A 14785-nucleotide genomic window follows, 5' to 3' on the forward strand; every position below is an offset into this window, starting at 1 on the left:
TATGGCTTTCTACATACCTCCTCCCTTTAGTGTAACAGTGATCCTGGAAGGCTTTACTTTTATGTCCCGTAACCCCACAGTACCGGCGATATGGTTAGGTGACTTTAACACTACACTATGTCCGGCCCTTGATAAACTCCAGACGACACAGGCGACAGGCGCTAGTGCCAACACAACTAAATTCTCTAAACTCATCTCCACCTTTCATCTTATAGACACATGGAGGCACAACTTCCCGCACACTCGTGCCTACTCCTGTTTCTCCTCTACCCACAACTCTATGTCCCGCATAGATTTTATACTTGTGTCCCACACACCTTGGCACGGCGGATTCTCGAAACTGCATTCTGCCCCAGATTACTGTCGGACCACAGCCCATATTGTATAACCCTCAGTATCCCTTTTGATAAACCACCGAGACCATGGCGTCTAAACCCGTTCTGGCTCTCACTGCTCCCGGGGGATGATGAACTCATCGCCCAATGGAAGCAGTACTTCTTGGAAAATGATCACACTGCATCTGTTGCCGCAATATGGGAATCATTTAAAATATACGCACGTACAACCCTGATCACACACATAAATAAAATCAAAACAGACTCCGCTGGGGCGTTTGACAGGGCAGTGACAGAGCTAGTCTCCACTGAACGTGAATATGCTGCTAATCCCACCATAGCAACGGCGACTCAGCTTAAAATGCAGAGTAGAGTGGTTAATCAACTCCAGTATACGAAGGCTCGTCAAAAGCTTTTCTTTACTAAACAGAAACTCTTTGAGTATGGGGAAAAGGCAGGCAGGCTCCTCGCATACCTAGTGCATAGCGAAGACAGGCCCCCAGTTGTCATCACCCTTCATGGCCCAGGGGGTGGATGGATTACAGACCCCCGCAGTGTCACCTCCAAGTTCAGGGAATTTTTTGCAGATCTATACAAAACAACAGTGACAGACCCGACGGACATGCAAACCAATTTCCTTCACAGCATCACCCTCCCTCAGTTGACGAAGGATCAAGTAGAGTCACTTGAGGCACCCCTTACCATGGAAGAAATAGATACTGCGATCGCAAGTTTCGCCAGATCCAAATCCCCTGGATCTGACGGTCTCCCTGTTGAATTTTACTCCCAATTTAGAGACCTACTAACTCCTAAACTGCTTGCATTATTTAATCACCTATTTGAAAACTTCACCCTGCCCCCCTCTATGCGGGAGGCAACGATAGTCCTTATCCCCAAACCGGGGAAGGACCCGGGCTACCCCGAATCCTATCGTCCCATTTCCCTACTACAGGTGGATATAAAAATACTGGCCAAGGTACTGTCCCTTAGATTGAATCAAGTTATTCTGTCCCTCATACATGTGGATCAAGCAGGATTCATGCCAGGCCGTAACACTTCCTTTAATCTACGCAAACTTTACATTAACCTACAGGCTACACACGCAGAAGTTGGGTCACGGGTGGTGGTGACATTAGATACAGCAAAGGCGTTCGATTCAGTGGAGTGGGGCTATCTCTGGAGCTGCTTGGAGGGATATGGATTTGGACCACGGTTCATTAAATGGGTGCAACTGTTGTACCAGGCGCCCACGGCCAAGGTGGTGGCTAATGGCTGGCCATCTCGAATGTTCGACCTCAGTAGAGGCACGAGACAAGGCTGCCCTCTATCTCCACTATTATATGCCTTGGCCGCGGAACCCTTGGCCGTGTCCATCCGAGCTGACCCAGAGATCAGGGGATTGAGCCATGGCGCCCTAACTGAAAAGATCAGCATGTATGCTGATGACACACTGTTATACCTGGCAGACTCGGGCCCCTCTCTACATGCGGCTCTCCAAACAATTGAACGGTTCGGGACTTTCTCCGGGCTAAAGATCAACTGGGGGAAATCCCAAATTCTTCCACTTGACAGCTTCCCACCGACCGAATTTCAGGGCAGTTTGCCATTACAACGAGTCAGCATTATCAAGTACCTAGGGATATACGTATCCAGATCACCAACGGATTATATACATTTAAATTTAAGCCCTCTAATTTCCCACGTTAAATCCAAACTACGGGCCTGGGCCTGTCTACCACTGGGGGTTTGGGGCCGGGTAAACCGAATAAAAATGGTTCTGCTACCCAAGATCCTCTATGTTCTCTGGCACTCCCCGACTTACTTACCCTTGAAGCATTTTAAATCCCTTGAGGCCCTTCTTAAACCCTTTGTATGGGGTAACAACAGACATAAATTAGCTTGGCAGGTGCTTAAAAACCCCACGGACCTGGGGGGCATGGCCCTTCCCGATTTTAATCTTTATTACATTGCGGCACAATTATCCCAACTGTACCATATAGACAAAACGGACAGAGGGCTGTTTCTCCAACTGCTATGCCCGGGGTGGGCTCGACGCACCGAAGATTCAATTTACCCGCTGGCGATGGGCCTTGGTGGGGCGGGCCTGGGGGACAACAGACAGACTTTGTTATACCATTACAGATGCATATGGGACTTGGCTTCTGTCAAGCTGGGGATACCACTCTATAATGATTACACTCCATTATGGCATAATAAAACTCTGTCAGAATTCTTACAACTTCCCGATGCAGACCTTTGGTCTACTCATGGTATTCTCTATATGCATCAATTGTTTGTTGACGGAACCCTTAAAACCTTTGCCACGCTCAGAGAAGAATTCTCACTCCCCAGCTACATGCTCTTCCGATTTTTACAGGTGAGACATGCGGCCCGGGCTCAGTTTTCAGAATCCATCCCGCAGTCAGCCACCAATGCACTAATGGCCATAATCAAGAGTACTGACCCCCGCAAATTAACTTCGTCCTTCTATGACATGCTCACTACCCCTGCTTCCACCAAACTGGCACATACTCTCAGGCCCCGGTGGGAGAGAGAGGTGGGCCCTTTGGAGGATGGGGAATGGGAGGAGGCTTTGGAATCCTGCAAGGCTGTCTCACCCAAACTTGCTGACAGACTGACCCAAATTTATATTATCCACCGGGCGTATCTCACCCCCCTTCGGGTTGCCAGATACAGAAGCACTCAATCTACCCTTTGTCAGATGTGTGGGAGTGAGGTGGGTACGTTCTTTCACTTAATCTGGTCATGTCCTAAAATACAAGGCCTGTGGGCGCAAGTTATAACATTCCTGCACGATCACATGGGCTCTCCGGTCACATTGGACCCGAAACAATGCCTACTTGGGGTACTTCCAGATACTATAGACAAATACGCTAAGACGTTCCTGCATGAGACCTTGTTTTCGGTGCGGAAGGTCATTGCCCGGAGGTGGATGCGGCCCGCACCCCCCGGGCTGGCGGAGTGGAAGGCGGAGGTCAATAATAATTTACCATATAAAAAGGTTGTGTATATTAACAGGGGATGCCCGGCCAAATATGACAAAATATGGGATCGTTGGTTACAAGACTCCGATACTTGTACGTAAGGCACTTTGAATCTATGTTGCCAGTTAGATGGTTTGCCCCTAACTGTGTGTTCTGGTTTGGGTCTGGCTGACCCACATGGTCGGGACCAGCTACCACTCTCTCCCTGGTTTTTGTTCCCTCTTACAAATGTTTGTTATTCATGACACCGGTTTTGAACCGGCTGTACTCTACTTACTGTACACCCTTCTGATACCAGTGACACCTTGGCTGTATGTAAAAATTTGTATGCACTTTTTCTTGTTTTAATAAACTTGGTTATGCAAAAAATAGATTTTATTATATGTCATATAGATGTATTTATGTATATACAATCTTTTTGGTATCTCATTTTCTTCTGTACGCTTACATACTGTATGTAGATACCTTGTGACTGCTCGTTGTATGTATCCTCACCTTTTCAAACATAAGACGCTCAAATTTTAATTTAAATGTATTACTTCAAATGTCAAAGCACTTCATCAAATATTTGTCTGACCTTATGATCAAATTTATAAAGGGAACATGAAAAGAGAAGAAAAAATAATAAGAAAGTAAATAAGATTTTTTTTTACTCTACTAAGAATGAATAATTATTATTGAACCTTAAACAATGAAGTTTTAAGCTATAGTGATAGATGTAAGAAACTTGTTCAGCATATAAACATTTTTTTAAACAAAATATTTTGTACAGTTGTTTCTGATTAACTAGTTTATGGCACTTAAAGTGTTAGTAAACCCAGGACCCTGCATTCACTATACCTGGTCTCCCATAGTACACAGAACTTGAAAATGCAATTGTTAGTAAAAAATAAACTGCTAAATAACTTTTCTTATCAGCAGTGTATAACAGTCTTGTGACTTCTATCAGTTCCTGGTCAAGCTTGTAGGAGAAGTTTTCATACTGCACTGAGCTGCCCTATCAGGATCCAGGACCCCTGACCCTCTGTCTGCACAGTGCTGATTGGCCCTGTGCTAATCACATGCATTCTCCCAAGAAAAGAAAACTCTCTAGCAATACACACCAAACTGAGCAAGTGCAGCCTGACTCCAAAGGCCCCATCTTATCTGGAGTTAGTGCAGTGTTTCTCAATTTCAGTCCTCATGGCCCACTAACAGGTCATGTTTTCAGGATTTCCCTCAGATGAAACAGCTGGGGTAATTACTAAGGCAGTGAAACTGATCAAATCACCTGTGCAAAATAATGGAAAGCCTGAAAACATGACCTGTTAGTGGGCCATGAGGACTGAAATTGAGAAACACTGAGTTAGTGGAAGAAGAACAGGATCTGTGCATACAAGATCAAGCAGTCTTTTTACACAATGCAGAGGATTAACACCTTTTTTCCACAGTGAGTATAACAAGTGTAGTGGGTGCCCCACGGGCCTGCATCTTTTTCTGGCCACCACTAGGATTAACACAGGCTCTCACAAGGGAGACACAGCCTATCAGCTCCTGCGGGGAATCCCCCTCCTCTTCTCACTGTGAAGTGAGTGAGAGACACACACAAACACAGCAGCTCACTCTGCTTCCTCCCCTGCTTACTCATTGGCAGGTGGAGGTAACCAATGACACTCAAGGAGTACTGCAGCAATGCATATTGGGACATAGTTTTCTATGCAGACAGAACTACACAGACCAGCTGCCTTCAGGATTGAAGAAAGAAAAGGACTCCATCTTTTCGACATGGGGGAATAAGACCCACTGCGAGGCAGAGGAGAAGATCAGACCTAGGGAGTGGTGTTGCATGCATGGCCAGTCGGGGGGACATTCCACCTGAAAGGAAGATCACAGGTGCATATCAAGGCGCACCTGCACCAACCGCGTGAAGCATCCAGTTGTGAGATAGGCAGTTGGACTACCTGAAGAGCCTGTCTGCTCCAGGACATTTACTTGGGCCCTGATCTCAGGATTGGTGAGCAGGCACTTGCACTTGTAGGAAACAAGGACACGAAGAAGGTGATGGGAGGAGGAGACTCACACACATAGCGGACGTGCGCCATGCTGGAGATCTCCCTCACCCCTGATCCATTGCCAGAGGTAAAGCGGAGGTGACGAGCGGGATGAGGAGTAAGGCTGCATGCGTTAGCGGGGGCTTGTGAGGAACCGATCGGCCGCTCGGTACACCGGTACACTGATGCTGATACATCGCTCTGCTCTCTCTCCCTCCCCTTCCCTGCAGATTATTGGCAGCCGTGGTGAGAACGGCAGGTGAAGCAGGGTCAGACCGGAACACTGTGGATGAATTTAGCAGAGTGGAACCATGGATAAAAGAGGCAGATAATTGCAGGAGAGAAGGAGAAGGGATATGTAAAATGATGGAATGTTTTCCCTCTCGCTGATACTGGGACTGAAATACAAAGACATGATAATGTAAAAAAAACATTATATTGATAAGATAAGACAGCGATATACATGCGGATGGTTCAATGTGTCTCTATTGAAAGAAATCCCTGCTACCTCATGTAATATAGCAAAACTTACAAGTTCATTAAACAACTGTTATTGATTAACCTCACCAGCTGATTCACAGTGAAATGCATAATGTGGACTGTCATTCATCCGGTTGCTAAGTACCTGCCTCTGCTGCAATTTGGGGGGTATATGCTGAAGCAGTGACTGTGGATGTCCTCTGAGTAAGCGTCACTACCTAATGGTATTTGGTTGCTGCAAATCCGCAAAGATTGCCCTCTGAATAATATGCTACAGAGTGGTCTAAGTCTGCTATCTCATTAGATCAAACTCATGTTCGACTCGAACATTGCCTGTTAGCCTCGAACATTGCCTGTTCATTGCCTGTTCAGCGAACAGTGAACAATTTGGGGTGTTTGCAGCAAATTCGAAAAGCCGCGGAACACCCTGTACAAGTCTATGGGAGAAATCTAAAGTGCTAATTTTAAAGGCTAATATACAAGTTACTGTCCTAAAAAGTGTTTGGGGACCTGGGTCCTGCCCCAGGGGACATGGATCAATGCAAAAAGAAAAGTTTTAAAAACAGCAGTTTTTCGGAAGCAGTGATTTTAATAATGATTGAAGTGTGAAGGGGCTCATGTTTCCCGTGTTTAGAACTGTCCCTGCACAGTGTAATTTCTGCAGAAAAAAAATTAATTTAAAATCACTCGCGGCTTTAATGAATTGTCGGCTCCCATAATACAGAGAACAGTCATTGAAAGTCATTGTTAAAAAAATAAAATAAAATAAAAAGTGTGGGGTTCACCCAAATTTAATTACCAGGCCCTTCAGGTCTGGTATGGATATTAAGGGGAACCCTGCATCAAATAAAAAAAAATTGACGTGGGGTTCCCCCTAAATATCCATACCAGACCCTTTATCCGAGCACGCAACCTGGCAGGCCACAGGAAAAGAGGGGGGGACGAGAGAGTGCCCCCCCTCCTGAACCGTACCAGGCCACATGCCCTTAACATTGGGAAGATGCTTTGGGGGTCTGTGACCCCTCAAAGCACCATGTCCCCATGTTGATGGGGACAAGGGCCTCATCCTCACAACCCTGGCCGGTGGTTGTGGGGGTCTGTGGGTGGGGGGCTTATCAGAATCTGGAATCTGGAATTAACAAGGGGAACCCCAGATCCCGCCCCCCTGTTTGAAATGGTAAGGGGGTACAAAAGTACCCCTACCATTTCACTAAGAAAGTGTAAAAAATAGTTAAATAAGACAAACACACTTTTGAAAAATTCCTTTATAAAAAAAAAAAAAAAAAAAAAAGATTCCAGCGGTGGTAATCCACTCTTACTATCCAGCAACGGATGATCATCTCTCCGGGTCCAGCGATGGCTCATCTGATCCAGCACAGTGCATCCATCCATCTTCTGTCGGAGGAGACACTGCAGGGATCCCGGCGGCCTGACGTTTGTTATATGCGGAGGGTGGGGCCACCCATCACCTGACCCCACCCCTTCTGACACTAGTGAGGAAAGCCGGGCTTCCCCAATGACGTATGGGTGACCCCGCCCCCCTCTGATGCAACGCAGGTTTCCGTTACATCAGAGGGGGTGGGGTCCCCCACACGTCATTGGGGAAGACCGGCTTCCCCAATTGTGTCAGAGGGGGGCAGGGTTAGGTGACGGGTGGCCCCACCCTCTGCATATAACAAACGTCAGGTCGCCGGGATCCCTGCAGTGTCTCCTCCGTGGAGACAGAAGATGGATGGATGCGCTGCGCTGGATCAGATGAGCCATCGCTGGACCCCAGAGAGATGATCATCCGTCGCTGGATAGCAAGAGTGGATTACCACAGCTGGAATCTTTTTTCTTTTTTTTTTTTTTTAATAAAGGAATTTTTCAAAAGTGTGTTTGTTTTATTTAACTATTGTTTACACTTTCTTTGTGAAATGGTAGGGGTACTTTTGCACCCCCTTACCATTTCATACAGGGCGGGTGGGATCTGGGGGTCCCCTTGTTAAAGGGGGCTTCCAGATTCTGATAAGCCCCCCGCCCGCAGACCCACACAACCACCGGCCAGGGTTGTGGGGATGAGACCCTTGCCCCCATTAACATGGGGACATGGTGCTTTGAGGGGTCACAGACCCCCAAAGCATCCTCTCAATGTTGAGGGCATGTGGCCTGGTACGGATCAGGAGGAGGGGGTGCTCTCTTGCCCCCCCCTCTTTTCCTGCGGCCTGCCAGGTTCCGTGTTCGGATAAAGGGTCTGGTATGGATTTTTAGGGGGACGCCCACGTCAATTTTTTTTTTTGACTTGGGAACCCCACGCTTTTATTTTTTATCAATGACTTTCAATGAGTGTTCTCTGTATTACGGGAGCTGACAATTCATTATAGCCGTAAGTGATTTTAAAAGAATTTTTTTTCTGCAGAAATGACACTTTGTGCAGGGACAGTTCTAAGCACAGGAAACATGTGACCCTTCACAGGCATACTATAGATACCCCCCAGGTACGAAATGTAAAGGAATATTACACTTTTATTGTTGCACTTTAATCATTATTAAAATCAGTGCTCCTGAAAAAACAGCCGTTTTTAAAAACTTTTTTTTGCATTGATCCATGTCCCCTGGGGCAGGACCCAGGTCCCCAAACACTTTTTAGGACAGTAACTTGCATATTAGCCTTTAAAATGAGCACTTTAGATTTTGAACGTTCGAGTCCCATAGACTTTAATAGGGTACTAAAGTTCACACGAAGTTTAGGTCTGTTCACAAGTTCTGGTGCGAACCGAGCCGGGGGGTGTTCGGCTCATCCTTAATGGTGACCTGCCTTCTGCCGTGGAAATTCATTATTACCTGAGACAGCAAAACCCAGCAAGACCTACAAGCTCAGTAAAACAATTGCTATTGACTAATTTCACTGGCTGATCTACAGTAAAAAGTATAGATTGAATTGTCATTTACCAGAAAGATAAACACCTGTCTCTGTCACAACTTTGGGGGTATAGATAATGGACTATGGATGCTGAAGCAGCGATTATGTATGATCTCTGAGCAAGCGTCACTATCTAGTGGTATCTGGTTGCTGCAAATTTGCAAAGAATGTCCTGTGAATAATATGTTATAGAGTGGTTTAAGTTTCTCCTCTTATTAGATATAACAGAGACTTGCCTGCTTCTGTTAGAAGATATTTTTATTATTTGAGACAGCAAACCCAGCAAAACTTACAAGTTCAGTAAACAACTGTTATTGATTAATTTCACCAGCTGACTTACAGTAAAACACATAGATTGGACTGTCATTTATCCAATTGTTAAATACCCGCCCCTACCGCAATCTTTGGGGTATAGATAATACACTGTGGATGCTGAAGCAGCGATTATGTATGGCCCCGGAGCAAGCGTTACTACCTAGTGGTATCGGGTTGCTGCAAATTTGTAAAGACTGCCCTGTGAATATTATGATCTAAGTCTCCTACCTCATTGGATATAAGAGTGATTTACCTTTCTTCATGGAAATTCATTATTATTTGAAACAGTAAAACCCATAGACTCAGTAAATGATTGCTATCAATTTTACTCACCTGGGGTGATCCTGGGGTATGGAAGAGAGACCGGCCACATTAAAAAGAAGGAGTATACATAGATCCTTAACAAGGGCCGCTCAGTGGATCACAGTAAATCTAAAGAACTACAAGAAAATTGTCATCTATTTAATTGCTGAATACCTGCTTCTGCTGCAACTACTTGTTGTCTTGCAGCAAAATCCACAGATTCGATAAAGGACTGTCATTTATTTATTTGCTACATACCTGTATTTGCTACAACTTTAAGGTATAGATAAGAGATGGTGGATGTAGAGGGAGCGTCTATGTATGGTCCTTAAGTAAGCGTAATGGGGCTCATTCGCTGGGAATCTGCAAAGACTGACCAGAGAATAATAATGCATTATAGGATGACCTAAGCCTTCTCTCTCATTGGATATAATAGTGATTTTCCCTTTTATATAGCATTTGGTTGCTGTTACTAGCCATTACCCTGCAGGGGGGATTGGATATGGGCCACTGGCTGCGAGGAGGGGGTAAATAAGAACCTCAACTCAACGCCATAGAAAGACCAAGCTGGTATCCTCTAGAATAAGGGGGAGGTGTAGACCCTCATAGCTAAGTAGGGGATTAGCACTACTTCCTATAAAATAACTGCGTCTTATTGGATAAGCTAGATTGCTCCTCTACATAACCCAGTGTTTTGTATATATTCTGTGGGGTACAGCGCTTGTAGCAACTTGAGTTGTCATTCTTGTATAAACTTGAGGGCCTTTGGGACTGAGACCCCAGTAGAGAAATACCTCTAAACGGGTATCGAAGTGGAAGGCTGCCTTTAGCAAGAGTCAGCATAATGAGGGGGAAGGCAAATAAAATGGGAAAAGCTGGACCACAGGCAGTTAGTCCTGGAGGGATACAGCGTTATTTGTGAGGTGAGACAAGCGGGGTGGAAAATGAACATAACACCTCCAGACAGACAACTGCAGTAAGGGCTGGAACTAGTAAGCTTACTGGGACAGCTGAAGAAAGTAAAGTAGTAAAAACCAACGGTACGTGTATTACATGATCTAGAACTGGAGAAGAAATCTCCCAAGGAAAAGATAAGGAAAAAAAAATGGAGATCTGAAGAAGAAAGGAGAGATGCCCCCCCGAACTAGAAGAGGAATCAGGGGCAGATGGGGCCCAAGTAAACTTGAGTCAACTAAGAGAAATTCTTACTGAAACACTGTCTAGTTGAGACATCACTGAAAACAGATATAGCGGCAGTGAGAGTGGATATAGGGCAAGTCTTGGAGCGAGTGGAAGAAATAGAAGACAGAATGAATAAATACGATCAAAAATTATTGGAAATAGAGGAACAAATGGAATTTATGCAAAAAATAAATAGATCGCTTTTATATAAAATGGAGGACCAGGAAAATAGAAGCAGAAGAAAGAACTCGAGGATAAGAGGAATATCAGAAAATATAAAAATGATGAACTTAATAAAGTGATGCAAGATTTGTTTAACCTCATTTTAGGGAGAGAAGAAGCTGAAATATTGAAATTGGACAGAGTACATAGGATTACTAGGTATCAACCTCAGGGGGATGAAAAACCAAGGGACATAATAGTTAGGTTCCATTACTATGAGGAGAAAGCTAAAGTTATGGAAAAAAATCTTAAGGTGGCCAGAATAATGTATGGAGAGATAAAGCTGCAGACCTTTTCAGATCTACTCTGGCAAGAAGAAGACTCCTTAAACCATTGACAGAGCAGATGAGGACATTAAATGTGCCGTACCAATGGGGGTTCCCAGCTTGTCTTAGGGGCAAGAGGGATGGACACAGCGTAGTACTGAGGTTTCCAGAAGATCTCCCAAATTTTTGTAGTAAGCTAGATATCCCCCTACCGGCTTTGCCGAGATGGAGGGAGGATGACGGAGGAGGGATGGTTGCCGGTGATGGGCAGTGGACACGGGTTTGAAGGGGGGGAGAGGGAATAGAGTGTGAACATTTATACCTTTCTCCTTGAGGAGAATAGGTATTTAAACTCGGGATGATGTTTAGGGGTGGGGGAGGGAAGTAGCGGAGCTGATCCGTGGTTGGTGAGGTGCACTCTTAAGGAACCATGGGAATCGAACAGCACTTAATTATTAGGTACTGGTAGGGATGACCCGAACACCCCCCGGTTCGGTTCGCACCAGAACTTTCGAACGAACCCCAAATTCGAACGAACTTTAGAACCCCATTGAAGTCTATGGGACTCGAACGTTCGAAATTAAAAGTGCTAATTTTAACGGCTAATATGCAAGATACTGTCCTAAAAAGGGTTTGGAGACCTGGCTCCTGCCGTTTTGGCGGGAGCACTGATTTTAATGACGATTAAAGTGAAAAAAAAGTGAAATATTCCTTTAAATATGGTGCCTGGGGGTGTCTGTAGTATGCCTGTGAAGTGTCACGTGTTTCCCGTGTTTAGAACAGTCCCTGCACAAAATGACATTAAATGGAAATAACACCATTTAAAACTACTTGCTGTTTTAATGTTATATCTGGTTCCTGCAATATGGTTGAAAATCATTGAGAAAAATGGCATGGGTAGCCCTCCCTGCCCATTACCAGCCTATTAGCCTATTTGGGTCTTGTACGCATATTAAGGGGAACCCTGTACCCATATTTAAAAAAGGAAATGCGTGTGGCCCCCAGGCCCTATATACTCAGAACAGAAGTATACAGGCAAGACAGGACTGTGTAGGTTTGTTGTGTTAAGTTGAATCTGTTTGTAATTTTCAACTGGTACATTTTTAAAGTGTAGCTCCAGTCAAAAAAACTATTTTTAAGCTTTTTGGAAAACATAGGGAAGGGTTTTCACCCCTGTATAATTTGTTTTGTCGTCCATCTTTTTTCATCTCACTTGCTGTTGTCTCCTTCCATTTGCAAGTAGGAGATGTTTGTAAATTGGATGTTTGAAAGTAGGGGCCTGCCCTATATGCTCTGCAGAAATGGCGGAACAAGATGTTGGTTTTGCCACAACATTGTAAGCCCTCAAAGTGACTCTTGGTGGGCGCTGGAACGCCCTGGTGTGAACGATTATATCAAGAATTGTAATTACATGCCATTGTTGAACAGTGGTAGAAAAATTGACCTTTGGTGGTTGTGGTGCTATAAGTCCTCACCGTTACTCTGGGTGGGCACAGGAAGGGGCCCTCCTGTGAAATATTATATCAAGAATTGTAATTACATGTCCCTGTTAAACAGGGGCAGAAAAATTTGGCCTTAGGCACTGCTGCTGGTGCCACCACACTGCAACCTCTGCCATATACTCTAGTTTTAGTGCAGGAATTAGCCCTGCTGCAAAGCATTGCATCAAAAATTGTACTTAAACGCCCCTGTTAAACAGGGGCAGAAAAATTGAGCTGTTGGCATCAACCAGAACTAGAAATGTTCTTCCAACATATCAGCGGAGGAGGAAGAGGATAGACAATCAACATAAAAGGACAGTCACTCAGCATCAGCATAGGCAGTCTTGAAGGGATGTGATATTTCAAAAAAAAATTATTCTGTTACATCAGCTTCAGATGCTTGGTAGCTGTGGGTGATCCAAGACTGATTCATCTTGATGAAGGTCGGTCGATCAACTGATTCGGTGGACAGGCGCACCCTGTGATCGGTAACAAAGCCACCAGCAGCACTGAAGGTGCGTTCCGAAAGAACGCTGGATGCAGGACAGGCCAGTAGCTCAATTGCATACTGTGCAAGCTCTGGCCAGTGATCCATCCTCAAGACCCAGTAAGCCAGAGGATTTTCGGTGGGAAAGGTGTCCAAGTCTGACCTTGCCCCTAGGTATTCCTGCACCATGTAAATCAGACGCTGGCGATGGTTGCTGGAACCGATCATACCTTGGGGCTGCGGACTAAAAAATTGTCTGAAAGCATCAGACGGCCACCTTCTCCACCGCTCCTTCTGACCGATGCCTCAGCAACACGTTGTCCAGGACCAGGAGTTTGTAACCTCCCAGTCTCTGGGAACGCGTTGCACAGACCTTTCTGCAAGGCCTCCCGGAGATGTCTCATCCTCTGCTCCCTCTGCGATGGCAAGATAAGGTCGGCAACCTTACCCTTGTACCGTGGATCAAGGAGAGTGGCCAGCCAGTAATGGTCCCTCTCCTTGATCCGAAGAATACGAGGATCCTTCCGCAGGCTTTGCAGGATCAGGGAGGCCATGCAGCGTAGGTTAGCTGAGGCATTCGGTCCGGAGTCCTCTGGGTCACTAAGGACAACATGATTCGCAGCTACCTCCTCCCAGCCACGTACAAGTCCATGTGTTTCTTGGGACTGTAAATCATCCCTACAAGACTGCTGCTGCTGCTGCTGCTGATGCTGAGTGCCAGCCTCCACCTCCATGCTGACACAATCATCCTCCTCCTCCTCCTCCTCCTCCTCTTCCTCCTCCTCATCCTCTTCCTGTGTAATGGGCGGCACAGCAGGAACACTGTCTGGATAAAGGGGGCCTTGAGAGGCAAGGAAGTCCTCCTCTTCCTGCCTCTGTTCTGCCTCAAGTGCCCTGTCCATTATTCCACGCAGCGTATGCTCCAAGAGGTGGACAAGAGGTACAGTGTCACTGATGCATGCACTGTCACTGCTCACCATCCTTGTGGCCTCCTCAAACGGTGACAGGACAGTGCATGCATTCCTGATCATGCCCCACTGGCGTGGTGAGAAAAAACCGAGCTCCCCTGACCCTGTCCTGGTGCCGTAGTCGCACAGGTACACATTGATGGCCCTCTGCTGCGTGTGCAGCATGGCCAACGTTGAGTTCCATCTGGTGGGCATGTCACATATAAGGCGGTTCTTGGGCAAGTTCAACTCCTTTTGGAGCTCAGCCAGCCGAGCACAGGCATTAAATGATTGGCGGAAATGCACACAGACTTTCCTGGCCTGCTTCAGGACATCCTGTAAGCCGGGGTACCTGCCCAAGAACCGCTGCACCACCAGGTTAAGGACGTGAGCTACACAGGGCACATGGGTCAGTTGTCCCTGTCGGAGGGCGGAGAGGAGGTTGGTGCCATTGTCACAAACCACCATTCCTGGCTTAAGCTGGCGTGGCGTCAACCACCTCTCGGCCTGCCCCTGCAGAGCTGACAAAACACCCGCCCCAGTGTGGCTCCTGTCCCCCAAACAAACCAGCGCAAGCACGGCATGGCATCGTTTTGCCTGCGTACTTGCGTAGCCCCTGGAACGCCTACGGAGCACCGCTGGTTCTGAGGACAGAGCACTGGAAGAGGCCATGGAGGAAGAAGAAGAGGAGGGGGTGGAGGAGAGAGGTGTGTCACAACCAATAGTAGCATTGTGGAGGCGTGGTGGCGGAACAACCTCCAACACTACTGCACCTTGTCCTGCATCCTTCCCAGCTGCCAGAAGAGTGACCCAATGGGCCGTGAAAGACA

This window comes from Lithobates pipiens, unplaced genomic scaffold (genome assembly GCF_037356315.1).
Source record: "Lithobates pipiens isolate NorthernLeopardFrog02 unplaced genomic scaffold, aLitPip1_a1.2 Scaffold_10, whole genome shotgun sequence".
NCBI classification, from domain to species: domain Eukaryota; kingdom Metazoa; phylum Chordata; class Amphibia; order Anura; family Ranidae; genus Lithobates; species Lithobates pipiens.